General features: G+C 41.2%; 45 non-coding genes across 45 annotated transcripts; all 45 read right to left on the bottom strand.

Moving 5' to 3' along the window:
- Nucleotides 1-386: 386 nt before the first annotated feature.
- trnag-ccc (transfer RNA glycine (anticodon CCC)) lies at nt 387-457 on the bottom strand. The gene has a single exon. It is a non-coding gene; the product is annotated as a tRNA-Gly (tRNA).
- A 115-nt stretch (nt 458-572) lies between these two features.
- On the bottom strand, nt 573-643 carry trnag-gcc (transfer RNA glycine (anticodon GCC)). Its single transcript has one exon. It is a non-coding gene; the product is annotated as a tRNA-Gly (tRNA).
- Nucleotides 644-1,130: 487 nt separating this feature from the next.
- Nucleotides 1,131-1,201, bottom strand: trnag-gcc (transfer RNA glycine (anticodon GCC)). Its single transcript has one exon. It is a non-coding gene; the product is annotated as a tRNA-Gly (tRNA).
- Nucleotides 1,202-1,316: 115 nt separating this feature from the next.
- Nucleotides 1,317-1,387, bottom strand: trnag-gcc (transfer RNA glycine (anticodon GCC)). The gene has a single exon. It is a non-coding gene; the product is annotated as a tRNA-Gly (tRNA).
- Nucleotides 1,388-1,874: 487 nt separating this feature from the next.
- Nucleotides 1,875-1,945, bottom strand: trnac-gca (transfer RNA cysteine (anticodon GCA)). The gene has a single exon. It is a non-coding gene; the product is annotated as a tRNA-Cys (tRNA).
- A 115-nt stretch (nt 1,946-2,060) lies between these two features.
- On the bottom strand, nt 2,061-2,131 carry trnag-gcc (transfer RNA glycine (anticodon GCC)). The gene has a single exon. It is a non-coding gene; the product is annotated as a tRNA-Gly (tRNA).
- Nucleotides 2,132-2,432: 301 nt separating this feature from the next.
- On the bottom strand, nt 2,433-2,503 carry trnag-ccc (transfer RNA glycine (anticodon CCC)). The gene has a single exon. It is a non-coding gene; the product is annotated as a tRNA-Gly (tRNA).
- A 673-nt stretch (nt 2,504-3,176) lies between these two features.
- On the bottom strand, nt 3,177-3,247 carry trnag-ccc (transfer RNA glycine (anticodon CCC)). The gene has a single exon. It is a non-coding gene; the product is annotated as a tRNA-Gly (tRNA).
- A 115-nt stretch (nt 3,248-3,362) lies between these two features.
- trnag-ccc (transfer RNA glycine (anticodon CCC)) lies at nt 3,363-3,433 on the bottom strand. The gene has a single exon. It is a non-coding gene; the product is annotated as a tRNA-Gly (tRNA).
- A 115-nt stretch (nt 3,434-3,548) lies between these two features.
- On the bottom strand, nt 3,549-3,619 carry trnag-ccc (transfer RNA glycine (anticodon CCC)). The gene has a single exon. It is a non-coding gene; the product is annotated as a tRNA-Gly (tRNA).
- Nucleotides 3,620-3,920: 301 nt separating this feature from the next.
- On the bottom strand, nt 3,921-3,991 carry trnag-gcc (transfer RNA glycine (anticodon GCC)). Its single transcript has one exon. It is a non-coding gene; the product is annotated as a tRNA-Gly (tRNA).
- Nucleotides 3,992-4,292: 301 nt separating this feature from the next.
- trnag-ccc (transfer RNA glycine (anticodon CCC)) lies at nt 4,293-4,363 on the bottom strand. Its single transcript has one exon. It is a non-coding gene; the product is annotated as a tRNA-Gly (tRNA).
- Nucleotides 4,364-4,478: 115 nt separating this feature from the next.
- trnag-ccc (transfer RNA glycine (anticodon CCC)) lies at nt 4,479-4,549 on the bottom strand. Its single transcript has one exon. It is a non-coding gene; the product is annotated as a tRNA-Gly (tRNA).
- Nucleotides 4,550-4,664: 115 nt separating this feature from the next.
- On the bottom strand, nt 4,665-4,735 carry trnag-ccc (transfer RNA glycine (anticodon CCC)). The gene has a single exon. It is a non-coding gene; the product is annotated as a tRNA-Gly (tRNA).
- Nucleotides 4,736-5,036: 301 nt separating this feature from the next.
- trnag-gcc (transfer RNA glycine (anticodon GCC)) lies at nt 5,037-5,107 on the bottom strand. Its single transcript has one exon. It is a non-coding gene; the product is annotated as a tRNA-Gly (tRNA).
- Nucleotides 5,108-5,222: 115 nt separating this feature from the next.
- On the bottom strand, nt 5,223-5,293 carry trnag-gcc (transfer RNA glycine (anticodon GCC)). Its single transcript has one exon. It is a non-coding gene; the product is annotated as a tRNA-Gly (tRNA).
- Nucleotides 5,294-5,408: 115 nt separating this feature from the next.
- trnag-ccc (transfer RNA glycine (anticodon CCC)) lies at nt 5,409-5,479 on the bottom strand. Its single transcript has one exon. It is a non-coding gene; the product is annotated as a tRNA-Gly (tRNA).
- Nucleotides 5,480-5,594: 115 nt separating this feature from the next.
- trnag-ccc (transfer RNA glycine (anticodon CCC)) lies at nt 5,595-5,665 on the bottom strand. The gene has a single exon. It is a non-coding gene; the product is annotated as a tRNA-Gly (tRNA).
- A 115-nt stretch (nt 5,666-5,780) lies between these two features.
- Nucleotides 5,781-5,851, bottom strand: trnag-ccc (transfer RNA glycine (anticodon CCC)). The gene has a single exon. It is a non-coding gene; the product is annotated as a tRNA-Gly (tRNA).
- Nucleotides 5,852-6,152: 301 nt separating this feature from the next.
- On the bottom strand, nt 6,153-6,223 carry trnac-gca (transfer RNA cysteine (anticodon GCA)). Its single transcript has one exon. It is a non-coding gene; the product is annotated as a tRNA-Cys (tRNA).
- Nucleotides 6,224-6,896: 673 nt separating this feature from the next.
- On the bottom strand, nt 6,897-6,967 carry trnag-ccc (transfer RNA glycine (anticodon CCC)). Its single transcript has one exon. It is a non-coding gene; the product is annotated as a tRNA-Gly (tRNA).
- Nucleotides 6,968-7,082: 115 nt separating this feature from the next.
- On the bottom strand, nt 7,083-7,153 carry trnag-ccc (transfer RNA glycine (anticodon CCC)). The gene has a single exon. It is a non-coding gene; the product is annotated as a tRNA-Gly (tRNA).
- A 115-nt stretch (nt 7,154-7,268) lies between these two features.
- trnag-gcc (transfer RNA glycine (anticodon GCC)) lies at nt 7,269-7,339 on the bottom strand. Its single transcript has one exon. It is a non-coding gene; the product is annotated as a tRNA-Gly (tRNA).
- An 859-nt stretch (nt 7,340-8,198) lies between these two features.
- trnac-gca (transfer RNA cysteine (anticodon GCA)) lies at nt 8,199-8,269 on the bottom strand. Its single transcript has one exon. It is a non-coding gene; the product is annotated as a tRNA-Cys (tRNA).
- A 115-nt stretch (nt 8,270-8,384) lies between these two features.
- On the bottom strand, nt 8,385-8,455 carry trnac-gca (transfer RNA cysteine (anticodon GCA)). The gene has a single exon. It is a non-coding gene; the product is annotated as a tRNA-Cys (tRNA).
- Nucleotides 8,456-8,570: 115 nt separating this feature from the next.
- On the bottom strand, nt 8,571-8,641 carry trnag-ccc (transfer RNA glycine (anticodon CCC)). The gene has a single exon. It is a non-coding gene; the product is annotated as a tRNA-Gly (tRNA).
- A 115-nt stretch (nt 8,642-8,756) lies between these two features.
- Nucleotides 8,757-8,827, bottom strand: trnag-gcc (transfer RNA glycine (anticodon GCC)). Its single transcript has one exon. It is a non-coding gene; the product is annotated as a tRNA-Gly (tRNA).
- A 115-nt stretch (nt 8,828-8,942) lies between these two features.
- On the bottom strand, nt 8,943-9,013 carry trnag-gcc (transfer RNA glycine (anticodon GCC)). Its single transcript has one exon. It is a non-coding gene; the product is annotated as a tRNA-Gly (tRNA).
- Nucleotides 9,014-9,128: 115 nt separating this feature from the next.
- On the bottom strand, nt 9,129-9,199 carry trnag-gcc (transfer RNA glycine (anticodon GCC)). Its single transcript has one exon. It is a non-coding gene; the product is annotated as a tRNA-Gly (tRNA).
- Nucleotides 9,200-9,500: 301 nt separating this feature from the next.
- trnag-gcc (transfer RNA glycine (anticodon GCC)) lies at nt 9,501-9,571 on the bottom strand. Its single transcript has one exon. It is a non-coding gene; the product is annotated as a tRNA-Gly (tRNA).
- Nucleotides 9,572-9,872: 301 nt separating this feature from the next.
- On the bottom strand, nt 9,873-9,943 carry trnag-gcc (transfer RNA glycine (anticodon GCC)). The gene has a single exon. It is a non-coding gene; the product is annotated as a tRNA-Gly (tRNA).
- Nucleotides 9,944-10,058: 115 nt separating this feature from the next.
- Nucleotides 10,059-10,129, bottom strand: trnac-gca (transfer RNA cysteine (anticodon GCA)). The gene has a single exon. It is a non-coding gene; the product is annotated as a tRNA-Cys (tRNA).
- A 115-nt stretch (nt 10,130-10,244) lies between these two features.
- On the bottom strand, nt 10,245-10,315 carry trnag-ccc (transfer RNA glycine (anticodon CCC)). Its single transcript has one exon. It is a non-coding gene; the product is annotated as a tRNA-Gly (tRNA).
- Nucleotides 10,316-10,802: 487 nt separating this feature from the next.
- trnag-ccc (transfer RNA glycine (anticodon CCC)) lies at nt 10,803-10,873 on the bottom strand. Its single transcript has one exon. It is a non-coding gene; the product is annotated as a tRNA-Gly (tRNA).
- A 115-nt stretch (nt 10,874-10,988) lies between these two features.
- Nucleotides 10,989-11,059, bottom strand: trnag-ccc (transfer RNA glycine (anticodon CCC)). Its single transcript has one exon. It is a non-coding gene; the product is annotated as a tRNA-Gly (tRNA).
- A 115-nt stretch (nt 11,060-11,174) lies between these two features.
- Nucleotides 11,175-11,245, bottom strand: trnag-ccc (transfer RNA glycine (anticodon CCC)). The gene has a single exon. It is a non-coding gene; the product is annotated as a tRNA-Gly (tRNA).
- A 301-nt stretch (nt 11,246-11,546) lies between these two features.
- On the bottom strand, nt 11,547-11,617 carry trnag-gcc (transfer RNA glycine (anticodon GCC)). The gene has a single exon. It is a non-coding gene; the product is annotated as a tRNA-Gly (tRNA).
- Nucleotides 11,618-11,918: 301 nt separating this feature from the next.
- Nucleotides 11,919-11,989, bottom strand: trnag-ccc (transfer RNA glycine (anticodon CCC)). The gene has a single exon. It is a non-coding gene; the product is annotated as a tRNA-Gly (tRNA).
- A 115-nt stretch (nt 11,990-12,104) lies between these two features.
- trnag-ccc (transfer RNA glycine (anticodon CCC)) lies at nt 12,105-12,175 on the bottom strand. Its single transcript has one exon. It is a non-coding gene; the product is annotated as a tRNA-Gly (tRNA).
- Nucleotides 12,176-12,290: 115 nt separating this feature from the next.
- trnag-ccc (transfer RNA glycine (anticodon CCC)) lies at nt 12,291-12,361 on the bottom strand. Its single transcript has one exon. It is a non-coding gene; the product is annotated as a tRNA-Gly (tRNA).
- Nucleotides 12,362-12,662: 301 nt separating this feature from the next.
- trnag-gcc (transfer RNA glycine (anticodon GCC)) lies at nt 12,663-12,733 on the bottom strand. Its single transcript has one exon. It is a non-coding gene; the product is annotated as a tRNA-Gly (tRNA).
- A 115-nt stretch (nt 12,734-12,848) lies between these two features.
- On the bottom strand, nt 12,849-12,919 carry trnag-gcc (transfer RNA glycine (anticodon GCC)). Its single transcript has one exon. It is a non-coding gene; the product is annotated as a tRNA-Gly (tRNA).
- Nucleotides 12,920-13,034: 115 nt separating this feature from the next.
- Nucleotides 13,035-13,105, bottom strand: trnag-ccc (transfer RNA glycine (anticodon CCC)). The gene has a single exon. It is a non-coding gene; the product is annotated as a tRNA-Gly (tRNA).
- A 115-nt stretch (nt 13,106-13,220) lies between these two features.
- On the bottom strand, nt 13,221-13,291 carry trnag-ccc (transfer RNA glycine (anticodon CCC)). The gene has a single exon. It is a non-coding gene; the product is annotated as a tRNA-Gly (tRNA).
- Nucleotides 13,292-13,406: 115 nt separating this feature from the next.
- trnag-ccc (transfer RNA glycine (anticodon CCC)) lies at nt 13,407-13,477 on the bottom strand. Its single transcript has one exon. It is a non-coding gene; the product is annotated as a tRNA-Gly (tRNA).
- Nucleotides 13,478-13,759: the final 282 nt, after the last annotated feature.

Genomic DNA, 13,759 nt, shown 5'->3' with positions numbered 1-13,759 from the left:
AGGCAGAATTCTACTGCACTGGCTGGGAATCGGACCCAGATCTCTCGCATGGCAAGCTAGAATTCTACCATTGAACCATCAATGCTCATAGAACTCCAATGTGGGCAGGGGATTTGAAAATGGCCGCTTATGGTCAAGTTGAAATTTTGGAATGATTTAATTACAATATTCTAAATGTCATTTTTCAGGCAGAATTCTACTGCACTGGGTGGGAATAGGTCCCAGATCTCTCGCATGGCAAGCGAGAATTCTACCATTGAACCACCAATGCTCATAAAACAATGTTGTGGGCAGGGGATTTAAAAATGGCCACCCATGGTCATGTTGACATTTTGGAATGATCTAAATAAAATATTCTAAATGTCATTTTTCAGGCAGAATTCTACTGCACTGGCTGGGAATCGGACCCAGATCTCTCGCATGGGAAGCGAGAATTCTACCATTGAACCACCAATGCTCATAAAACAATGTTGTGGGCAGGGGATATAAAAATGGCCACCCATGGTCATGTTGACATTTTGGAATGAGCTAAATAAAATATTCTAAATGTCATTCTTTGGGCAGAATTCTACTGCACTGGCTGGGAATCGGACCCAGATCTCTCGCATGGCAAGCGAGAATTCTACCATTGAACCACCAATGCTCATTGAACTCCAATGTGGGCAGGGGATTTAAAAATGGCCGCTTATGGTCATGTTGAAATCTTGGAATGATTTAGATAAATTATTCTAAATGTCATTTTTCAGGCAGAATTCTACTGCACTGGCTGGGAATCCGTCCCAGATCTCTCGCATGGCAAGGGAGAATTCTACCATTGAACCACCAATGCTCATAAAACAATGTTGTGGGCAGGGGATTTAAAAATGGCCACCCATGGTCATGTTGACATTTTGGAATGATCTAAATAAAATATTCTAAATGTCATTTTTCAGGCAGAATTCTACTGCACTGGCTGGGAATCAGACCCAGATCTCTCGCATGGCAAGCGAGAATTCTACCATTGAACCACCAATGCTCATAGAACTCCAATGTGGGAAGGGGATTTAAAAATGGCCGCTTATGGTCAAGTTGAAATTTTGGAATGATTTAATTACAATATTGTAAATGTCATTTTTCAGGCAGAATTCTACTGCACTGGCTGGGAATCGGACCCAGATCTCTCGCATGGCAAGCGAGAATTCTACCATTGAACCACCAATGCTCATAGAACTCCAATGTGGGCAGGGGATTTAAAAATGGCCACTTATGGTCATGTTGAAATCTTGGAATGATTTAGATACATTATTCTAAATGTCATTTTTCAGGCAGAATTCTACTGCACTGGCTGGGAATCGGACCCAGATCTCTCGCATGGCAAGCGAGAATTCTACCATTGAACCACCAATGCTCATAGAACTCCAATGTGGGCAGGGGATTTAAAAATGGCCGCTTATGGTCAAGTTGAAATTCAGGAATGATTTAATTACATTATTCTAAATGTCATTTTTCAGACAGAATTCTACTGCACTGGCTGGGAATCGGACACAGATCTCTCGCATGGGAAGCATGAATTCTACCATTGAACCACCAACGCTCATAGATTTCCAATCTGGGCAGGGGATTTGAAAATGGCCACCTATGGTCATGTTGACATTTTGGAATGATCTATATAAAAATTTCTAAATGTCATTTTTCAGGCAGAATTCTACTGCACTGGCTGGGAATCGGACCCAGATCTCTCGCATGGCAAGCGAGAATTCTACCATTGAACCAACAATGCTCATAGAACTCCGATGTGGGAAGGGGATTTAAAAATGGCCGCTTATGGTCATGTTGAAATTTTGGAATGATTTAATTACAATATTCTAAATGTCATTTTTCAGGCAGAATTCTACTGCACTGGCTGGGAATCGGACCCAGATCTCTCGCATTGCAAGAGAGAATTCTACCATTGAACCACCAATGCTCATACAACAATATTGTAGGCAGGGGATTTAAAAATGGCCACCTATGGTCATGTTGACATTTTGGAATGATCTAAATAAAATATTCTAAATGTCATTCTTTGGGCAGAATTCTACTGCACTGGCTGGGAATCGGACCCAGATCTCTCGCATGGCAAGCGAGAATTCTACCATTGAACCACCAATGCTCATACAACAATATTGTAGGCAGGGGATTTAAAAATGGCCACCTATGGATATGTTGATATTTTGGAATGATCTAAATAAAATATTCTATATGTCATTCTTTGGGCAGAATTCTACTGCACCGGCTGGGAATCGGACACAGATCTCTCGCATGTCAAGCGAGAATTCTACCATTGAACCATCAATGATCATAGAACTCCAATGTGGGCAGGGGATTTCAAAATGGCCGCTTATGGTCAAGTTGAAATTTAGGAATGATTTAATTACATTATTCTAAATGTCATTTTTTGGGCAGAATTCTACTGCACTGGCTGGGAATCGGACCCAGATCTCTCGCATGGGAAGCGAGAATTCTACCATTGAACCACCAATGCTCATAAAACAATGTTGTGGGCAGGGGATTTAAAAATGGCCACCCATGGTCATGTTGACATTTTGGAATGATCTAAATAAAATATTCTAGATGTAATTTTTCAGGCAGAATTCTACTGCACTGGCTGGGAATCGGACCCAGATCTCTCGCATGGCAAGCGAGAATTCTACCATTGAACCATCAATGCTCATAGAACTCCAATGTGGGCAGGGGATTTCAAAATGGCCGCTTATGGTCAAGTTGAAATTTAGGAATGATTTAATTACAATATTCTAAATGTCATTTTTCAGGCAGAATTCTACTGCACTGGGTGGGAATAGGTCCCAGATCTCTCGCATGGCAAGCGAGAATTCTACCATTGAACCACCAATGCTCATAGAACTCCAATGTGGGAAGGGGATTTCAAAATGGCCGCTTATGGTCAAGTTGAAATTTAGGAATGATTTAATTACAATATTCTAAATGTCATTTTTCAGGCAGAATTCTACTGCACTGGGTGGGAATAGGTCCCAGATCTCTCGCATGGCAAGCGAGAATTCTACCATTGAACCACCAATGCTCATAGAACTCCAATGTGGGAAGGGGATTTAAAAATGGCCGCTTATGGTCAAGTTGAAATTTTGGAATGATTTAATTACAATATTCTAAATGTCATTTTTTGGGCAGAATTCTACTGCACTGGCTGGGAATCGGACCCAGATCTCTCGCATGGGAAGCGAGAATTCTACCATTGAACCACCAATGCTCATAAAACAATGTTGTGGGCAGGGGATTTAAAAATGGCCACCCATGGTCATGTTGACATTTTGGAATGATCTAAATAAAATATTCTCAATGTCATTTTTCAGGCAGAATTCTACTGCACTGGCTGGGAATCGGACCCAGATCTCTCGCATGGGAAGCGAGAATTCTACCATTGAACCACCAATGCTCATAAAACAATGTTGTGGGCAGGGGATTTAAAAATGGCCACCCATGGTCATGTTGACATTTTGGAATGATCTAAATAAAATATTCTAAATGTCATTCTTCGGGCAGAATTCTACTGCACTGGCTGGGAATCGGACCCAGATCTCTCGCATGGGAAGCGAGAATTCTACCATTGAACCAACAATGCTCATTGAACTCCAATGTGGGCAGGGGATTTAAAAATGGCCGCTTATGGTCATGTTGAAATCTTGGAATGATTTAGATAAATTATTCTAAATGTCATTTTTCAGGCAGAATTCTACTGCACTGGCTGGGAATCGGACCCAGATCTCTCGCATGGCAAGGGAGAATTCTACCATTGAACCACCAATGCTCATGAAACAATGTTGTGGGCAGGGGATTTAAAAATGGCCACCCATGGTCATGTGTACATTTTGGAATGATCTAAATAAAATATTCTAAATGTCATTTTTCAGGCAGAATTCTATTGCACTGGCTGGGAATCGGACCCAGATCTCTCGCATGGCAAGCGAGAATTCTACCATTGAACCACCAATGCTCATAGATCTCCAATGTGGGCAGGGGATTTGAAAATGGCCGCCTATGGTCATGTTGAAATTTTGGAATGATTTAATTACAATATTCTAAATGTCATTTTTCAGGCAGAATTCTACTGCACTGGGTGGGAATAGGTCCCAGATCTCTCGCATGGCAAGCGAGAATTCTACCATTGAACCACCAATGCTCATAAAACAATGTTGTGGGCAGGGGATTTAAAAATGGCCACCCATGATCATGTTGACATTTTGGAATGATCTAAATAAAATATTCTAAATGTCATTTTTCAGGCAGAATTCTACTGCACTGGCTGGGAATCGGACCCAGATCTCTCGCATGGGAAGCGAGAATTCTACCATTGAACCACCAATGCTCATAAAACAATGTTGTGGGCAGGGGATTTAAAAATGGCTACCCATGGTCATGTTGACATTTTGGAATGATCTAAATAATATATTCTAAATGTCATTCTTTGGGCAGAATTCTACTGCACTGGCTGAGAATCGGACCCAGATCTCTCGCATGGGAAGCGAGAATTCTACCATTGAACCACCAATGCTCATAAAACAATGTTGTGGGCAGGGGATTTAAAAATGGCTACCCATGGTCATGTTGACATTTTGGAATGATCTAAATAATATATTCTAAATGTCATTCTTTGGGCAGAATTCTACTGCACTGGCTGAGAATCGGACCCAGATCTCTCGCATGGGAAGCGAGAATTCTACCATTGAACCACCAATGCTCATTGAACTCCAATGTGGGCAGGGGATTTAAAAATGGCCGCTTATGGTCATGTTGAAATCTTGGAATGATTTAGATACATTATTCTAAATGTCATTTTTCAGGCAGAATTCTACTGCACTGGCTGGGAATCGGTCCCAGATCTCTCGCATGGCAAGGGAGAATTCTACCATTGAACCACCAATGCTCATAAAACAATGTTGTGGGCAGGGGATTTAAAAATGGCCGCCTATGGTCATGTTGAAATTTTGGAATGATTTAATTACAATATTCTAAATGTCATTTTTCAGGCAGAATTCTACTGCACTGGCTGGGAATCGGACCCAGATCTCTCGCATGGCAAGCGAGAATTCTACCATTGAACCACCAATGCTCATAGACCTCCAATGTGGGAAGGGGAGTTAAAAATGGCCGCTTATGGTCAAGTTGAAATTTTGGAATGATTTAATTACAATATTCTAAATGTCATTTTTCAGGCATAATTCTACTGCACTGGCTGGGAATCGGACCCAGATCTCTCGCATGGCAAGCGAGAATTCTACCATTGAACCACCAATGCTCATAGAACTCCAATGTGGGAAGGGGATTTAAAAATGGCCGCTTATGGTCAAGTTGAAATTTTGGAATGATTTAATTACAATATTCTAAATGTCATTTTTTGGGCAGAATTCTACTGCAGTGGCTGGGAATCGGACCCAGATCTCTCGCATGGGAAGCGAGAATTCTACCATTGAACCACCAATGCTCATAAAACAATGTTGTGGGCAGGGGATTTAAAAATGGCCACCCATGGTCATGTTGACATTTTGGAATGATCTAAATAAAATATTCTAAATGTCATTTTTCAGGCAGAATTCTACTGCACTGGCTGGGAATCGGACCCAGATCTCTCGCATGGGAAGCGAGAATTCTACCATTGAACCACTAATGCTCATAAAACAATGTTGTGGGCAGGGGATTTAAAAATGGCCACCCATGGTCATGTTGACATTTTGGAATGATCTAAATAAAATATTCTAAATGTCATTCTTTGGGCAGAATTCTACTGCACTGGCGGGGAATCGGACCCAGATCTCTCGCATGGGAAGCGAGAATTCTACCATTGAACCACCAATGCTCATTGAACTCCAATGTGGGCAGGGGATTTAAAAATGGCCGCTTATGGTCATGTTGAAATCTTGGAATGATTTAGATAAATTATTCTAAATGTCATTTTTCGGGCAGAATTCTACTGCACTTGCTGGGAATCGGACCCAGATCTCTCGCATGGCAAGGGAGAATTCTAACATTGAACCACCAATGCTCATACAACAATATTGTAGGCAGGGGATTTAAAAATGGCCACCTATGGTCATGTTGACATTTTGGAATGATCTAAATAAAATATTCTAAATGTCATTCTTTGGGCAGAATTCTACTGCACTGGCTGGGAATCGGACCCAGATCTCTCGCATTGCAAGAGAGAATTCTACCATTGAACCACCAATGCTCATACAACAATATTGTAGGCAGGGGATTTAAAAATGGCCACCTATGGTCATGTTGACATTTTGGAATGATCTAAATAAAATATTCTAAATGTCATTCTTTGGGCAGAATTCTACTGCACTGGCTGGGAATCAGACCCAGATCTCTCGCATGGCAAGCGAGAATTCTACCATTGAACCACCAATGCTCATAGAACTCCAATGTGGGCAGGGGATTTCAAAATGGCCGCTTATGGTCAAGTTGAAATTTAGGAATGATTTAATTACATTATTCTAAATGTCATTTTTCAGACAGAATTCTACTGCACTGGCTGATAATCGGACACAGATCTCTCGCACGGGAAGCATGAATTCTACCATTGAACCACCAATGCTCATAGATCTCCAATGTGGGCAGGGGATTTGAAAATGGCCGCCTAAGGTCATGTTGAAATTTTGGAATGATTTAATTACAATATTCTAAATGTCATTTTTCACGCAGAATTCTACTGCACTGGGTGGGAATAGGTCCCAGATCTCTCGCATGGCAAGCGAGAATTCTACCATTGAACCACCAATGCTCATAGAACTCCAATGTGGGAAGGGGATTTAAAAATGGCCGCTTATGGTCAAGTTCAAATTTTGGAATGATTTAATTACAATATTCTAAATGTCATTTTTTGGGCAGAATTCTACTGCACTGGCTGGGAATCGGACCCAGATCTCTCGCATGGGAAGCGAGAATTCTACCATTGAACCACCAATGCTCATAAAACAATGTTGTGGGCAGGGGATTTAAAAATGGCCACCCATGGTCATGTTGACATTTTGGAATGATCTAAATAAAATATTCTAAATATCATTTTTCAGGCAGAATTCTACTGCACTGGCTGGGAATCGGACCCAGATCTCTCGCATGGGAAGCGAGAATTCTACCATTGAACCACCAATGCTCATAAAACAATGTTGTGGGCAGGGGATTTAAAAATGGCCACCCATGGTCATGTTGACATTTTGGAATGATCTAAATAAAATATTCTAAATGTCATTTTTCAGGCAGAATTCTACTGCACTGGCTGGGAATCGGACCCAGATCTCTCGCATGGCAAGCGAGAATTCTACCATTGAACCACCAATGCTCATACAACAATATTGTAGGCAGGGGATTTAAAAATGGCCACCTATGGTCATGTTGACATTTTGGAATGATCTAAATAAAATATTCTAAATGTCATTCTTTGGGCAGAATTCTACTGCACTGGCTGGGAATCGGACCCAGATCTATCGCATTGCAAGAGAGAATTCTACCATTGAACCACCAATGCTCATACAACAATATTGTAGGCAGGGGATTCAAAAATGGCCACCTATGGTCATGTTGACATTTTGGAATGATCTAAATAAAATATTCTAAATGTCATTCTTTGGGCAGAATTCTACTGCACTGGCTGGGAATCAGACCCAGATCTCTCGCATGGCAAGCGAGAATTCTACCATTGAACCACCAATGCTCATAGAACTCCAATGTGGGCAGGGGATTTCAAAATGGCCGCTTATGGTCAAGTTGAAATTTAGGAATGATTTAATTACATTATTCTAAACGTCATTTTTCAGACAGAATTCTACTGCACTGGCTGATAATCGGACACAGATCTCTCGCATGGGAAGCATGAATTCTACCATTGAACCACCAATGCTCATAGATCTCCAATGTGGGCAGGGGATTTGAAAATGGCCGCCTAAGGTCATGTTGAAATTTTGGAATGATTTAATTACAATATTCTAAATGTCATTTTTCACGCAGAATTCTACTGCACTGGGTGGGAATAGGTCCCAGATCTCTCGCATGGCAAGCGAGAATTCTACCATTGAACCACCAATGCTCATAGAACTCCAATGTGGGAAGGGGATTTAAAAATGGCCGCTTATGGTCAAGTTGAAATTTTGGAATGATTTAATTACAATATTCTAAATGTCATTTTTCAGGCAGAATTCTACTGCACTGGCTGGGAATCGGACCCAGATCTCTCGCATTGCAAGAGAGAATTCTACCATTGAACCACCAATGCTCATACAACAATATTGTAGGCAGGGGATTTAAAAATGGCCACCTATGGTCATGTTGACATTTTGGAATGATCTAAATAAAATATTCTAAATGTGATTCTTTGGGCAGAATTCTACTGCACTGGCTGGGAATCGGACCCAGATCTCTCGCATTGCAAGAGAGAATTCTACCATTGAACCACCAATGCTCATACAACAATATTGTAGGCAGGGGATTTAAAAATGGCCACCTATGGTCATGTTGACATTTTGGAATGATCTAAATAAAATATTCTAAATGTCATTCTTTGGGCAGAATTCTACTGCACTGGCTGGGAATCGGACCCAGATCTCTCGCATGGGAAGCGAGAATTCTACCATTGAACCACCAATGCTCATTGAACTCCAATGTGGGCAGGGGATTTAAAAATGGCCGCTTATGGTCGTGTTGAAATCTTGGAATGATTTAGATACATTATTCTAAATGTCATTTTTCAGGCAGAATTCTACTGCACTGGCTGGGAATCGGACCCAGATCTCTCGCATGGCAAGCGAGAATTCTACCATTGAACCACCAATGCTCATAGAACTCCAATGTGGGCAGGGGATTTAAAAATGGCCGCTTATGGTCATGTTGAAATCTTGGAATGATTTAGATACATTATTGTAAATGTCATTTTTCAGGCAGAATTCTACTGCACTGGCTGGGAATCGGACCCAGATCTCTCGCATGGCAAGCGAGAATTCTACCATTGAACCACCAATGCTCATAGAACTCCAATGTGGGCAGGGGATTTAAAAATGGCCGCTTATGGTCATGTTGAAATCTTGGAATGATTTAGATACATTATTCTAAATGTCATTTTTCAGGCAGAATTCTACTGCACTGGCTGGGAATCGGACCCAGATCTCTCGCATGGCAAGCGAGAATTCTACCATTGAACCACCAATGCTCATAGAACTCCAATGTGGGCAGGGGATTTAAAAATGGCCGCTTATGGTCAAGTTGAAATTTAGGAATGATTTAATTACATTATTCTAAATGTCATTTTTCAGACAGAATTCTACTGCACTGGCTGGGAATCGGACACAGATCTCTCGCATGGGAAGCATGAATTCTACCATTGAACCACCAACGCTCATAGATTTCCAATCTGGGCAGGGGATTTGAAAATGGCCACCTATGGTCATGTTGACATTTTGGAATGATCTAAATAAAATATTCTAAATGTCATTCTTTGGGCAGAATTCTACTGCACTGGCTGGGAATCGGACCCAGATCTCTCGCATGGCAAGCGAGAATTCTACCATTGAACCACCAATGCCCATACAACAAAATTGTAGGCAGGGGATTTAAAAATGGCCACCTATGGTCATGTTGACATTTTGGAATGATCTAAATAAAATATTCTAAATGTCATTCTTTGGGCAGAATTCTACTGCACTGGCTGGGAATCGGACCCAGATCTCTCGCATTGCAAGAGAGAATTCTACCATTGAATCACCAATGCTCATAGAACTCCAATGTGGGAAGGGGAGTTAAAAATGGCCGCTTATGGTAGAGTTGAAATTTTGGAATGATTTAATTACAATATTGTAAATGTCATTTTTCAGGCAGAATTCTACTGCACTGGCTGGGAATCGGACCCAGATCTCTCGCATGGCAAGCGAGAATTCTACCATTGAACCACCAATGCCCATACAACAAAATTGTAGGCAGGGGATTTAAAAATGGCCACCTATGGTCATGTTGACATTTTGGAATGATCTAAATAAAATATTCTAAATGTCATTCTTTGGGCAGAATTCTACTGCACTGGCTGGGAATCGGACCCAGATCTCTCGCATTGCAAGAGAGAATTCTACCATTGAACCACCAATGCTCCTACAACAATATTGTAGGCAGGGGATTTAAAAATGGCCACCTATGGTCATGTTGACATTTTGGAATGATCTAAATAAAATATTCTAAATGTCATTCTTTGGGCAGAATTCTACTGCACTGGCTGGGAATCGGACCCAGATCTCTCGCATGGGAAGCGAGAATTCTACCATTGAACCACCAATGCTCATTGAACTCCAATGTGGGCAGGGGATTTAAAAATGGCCGCTTATGGTCAAGTTGAAATTTAGGAATGATTTAATTACAATATTCTAAATGTCATTTTTCAGGCAGAATTCTACTGCACTGGGTGGGAATAGGTCCCAGATCTCTCGCATGGCAAGCGAGAATTCTACCATTGAACCACCAATGCTCATAGAACTCCAATGTGGGAAGGGGATTTCAAAATGGCCGCTTATGGTCAAGTTGAAATTTAGGAATGATTTAATTACAATATTCTAAATGTCATTTTTCAGGCAGAATTCTACTGCACTGGGTGGGAATAGGTCCCAGATCTCTCGCATGGCAAGCGAGAATTCTACCATTGAACCACCAATGCTCATAGAACTCCAATGTGGGAAGGGGATTTAAAAATGGCCGCTTATGGTCAAGTTGAAATTTTGGAATGATTTAATTACAATATTCTAAATGTCATTTTTTGGGCAGAATTCTACTGCACTGGCTGGGAATCGGACCCAGATCTCTCGCATGGGAAGCGAGAATTCTACCATTGAACCACCAATGCTCATAAAACAATGTTGTGGGCAGGGGATTTAAAAATGGCCACCCATGGTCATGTTGACATTTTGGAATGATCTAAATAAAATATTCTCAATGTCATTTTTCAGGCAGAATTCTACTGCACTGGCTGGGAATCGGACCCAGATCTCTCGCATGGGAAGCGAGAATTCTACCATTGAACCACCAATGCTCATAAAACAATGTTGTGGGCAGGGGATTTAAAAATGGCCACCCATGGTCATGTTGACATTTTGGAATGATCTAAATAAAATATTCTAAATGTCATTCTTCGGGCAGAATTCTACTGCACTGGCTGGGAATCGGACCCAGATCTCTCGCATGGGAAGCGAGAATTCTACCATTGAACCAACAATGCTCATTGAACTCCAATGTGGGCAGGGGATTTAAAAATGGCCGCTTATGGTCATGTTGAAATCTTGGAATGATTTAGATAAATTATTCTAAATGTCATTTTTCAGGCAGAATTCTACTGCACTGGCTGGGAATCGGACCCAGATCTCTCGCATGGCAAGGGAGAATTCTACCATTGAACCACCAATGCTCATGAAACAATGTTGTGGGCAGGGGATTTAAAAATGGCCACCCATGGTCATGTGTACATTTTGGAATGATCTAAATAAAATATTCTAAATGTCATTTTTCAGGCAGAATTCTATTGCACTGGCTGGGAATCGGACCCAGATCTCTCGCATGGCAAGCGAGAATTCTACCATTGAACCACCAATGCTCATAGATCTCCAATGTGGGCAGGGGATTTGAAAATGGCCGCCTATGGTCATGTTGAAATTTTGGAATGATTTAATTACAATATTCTAAATGTCATTTTTCAGGCAGAATTCTACTGCACTGGGTGGGAATAGGTCCCAGATCTCTCGCATGGCAAGCGAGAATTCTACCATTGAACCACCAATGCTCATAAAACAATGTTGTGGGCAGGGGATTTAAAAATGGCCACCCATGATCATGTTGACATTTTGGAATGATCTAAATAAAATATTCTAAATGTCATTTTTCAGGCAGAATTCTACTGCACTGGCTGGGAATCGGACCCAGATCTCTCGCATGGGAAGCGAGAATTCTACCATTGAACCACCAATGCTCATAAAACAATGTTGTGGGCAGGGGATTTAAAAATGGCTACCCATGGTCATGTTGACATTTTGGAATGATCTAAATAATATATTCTAAATGTCATTCTTTGGGCAGAATTCTACTGCACTGGCTGAGAATCGGACCCAGATCTCTCGCATGGGAAGCGAGAATTCTACCATTGAACCACCAATGCTCATAAAACAATGTTGTGGGCAGGGGATTTAAAAATGGCTACCCATGGTCATGTTGACATTTTGGAATGATCTAAATAATATATTCTAAATGTCATTCTTTGGGCAGAATTCTACTGCACTGGCTGAGAATCGGACCCAGATCTCTCGCATGGGAAGCGAGAATTCTACCATTGAACCACCAATGCTCATTGAACTCCAATGTGGGCAGGGGATTTAAAAATGGCCGCTTATGGTCATGTTGAAATCTTGGAATGATTTAGATACATTATTCTAAATGTCATTTTTCAGGCAGAATTCTACTGCACTGGCTGGGAATCGGTCCCAGATCTCTCGCATGGCAAGGGAGAATTCTACCATTGAACCACCAATGCTCATAAAACAATGTTGTGGGCAGGGGATTTAAAAATGGCCGCCTATGGTCATGTTGAAATTTTGGAATGATTTAATTACAATATTCTAAATGTCATTTTTCAGGCAGAATTCTACTGCACTGGCTGGGAATCGGACCCAGATCTCTCGCATGGCAAGCGAGAATTCTACCATTGAACCACCAATGCTCATAGACCTCCAATGTGGGAAGGGGAGTTAAAAATGGCCGCTTATGGTCAAGTTGAAATTTTGGAATGATTTAATTACAATATTCTAAATGTCATTTTTCAGGCATAATTCTACTGCACTGGCTGGGAATCGGACCCAGATCTCTCGCATGGCAAGCGAGAATTCTACCATTGAACCACCAATGCTCATAGAACTCCAATGTGGGAAGGGGATTTAAAAATGGCCGCTTATGGTCAAGTTGAAATTTTGGAATGATTTAATTACAATATTCTAAATGTCATTTTTTGGGCAGAATTCTACTGCAGTGGCTGGGAATCGGACCCAGATCTCTCGCATGGGAAGCGAGAATTCTACCATTGAACCACCAATGCTCATAAAACAATGTTGTGGGCAGGGGATTTAAAAATGGCCACCCATGGTCATGTTGACATTTTGGAATGATCTAAATAAAATATTCTAAATGTCATTTTTCAGGCAGAATTCTACTGCACTGGCTGGGAATCGGACCCAGATCTCTCGCATGGGAAGCGAGAATTCTACCATTGAACCACTAATGCTCATAAAACAATGTTGTGGGCAGGGGATTTAAAAATGGCCACCCATGGTCATGTTGACATTTTGGAATGATCTAAATAAAATATTCTAAATGTCATTCTTTGGGCAGAATTCTACTGCACTGGCGGGGAATCGGACCCAGATCTCTCGCATGGGAAGCGAGAATTCTACCATTGAACCACCAATGCTCATTGAACTCCAATGTGGGCAGGGGATTTAAAAATGGCCGCTTATGGTCATGTTGAAATCTTGGAATGATTTAGATAAATTATTCTAAATGTCATTTTTCGGGCAGAATTCTACTGCACTTGCTGGGAATCGGACCCAGATCTCTCGCATGGCAAGGGAGAATTCTAACATTGAACCACCAATGCTCATACAACAATATTGTAGGCAGGGGATTTAAAAATGGCCACCTATGGTCATGTTGACATTTTGGAATGATCTAAATAAAATATTCTAAATGTCAT

The sequence above is a fragment of the Gasterosteus aculeatus genome, unplaced genomic scaffold (assembly GCF_964276395.1).
Source record: "Gasterosteus aculeatus unplaced genomic scaffold, fGasAcu3.hap1.1 HAP1_SCAFFOLD_24, whole genome shotgun sequence".
NCBI lineage: Eukaryota > Metazoa > Chordata > Actinopteri > Perciformes > Gasterosteidae > Gasterosteus > Gasterosteus aculeatus.
The sequence above is the reverse complement of the archived record's forward strand: the minus strand, read 5'-3'. Positions and strand labels throughout refer to the sequence as shown.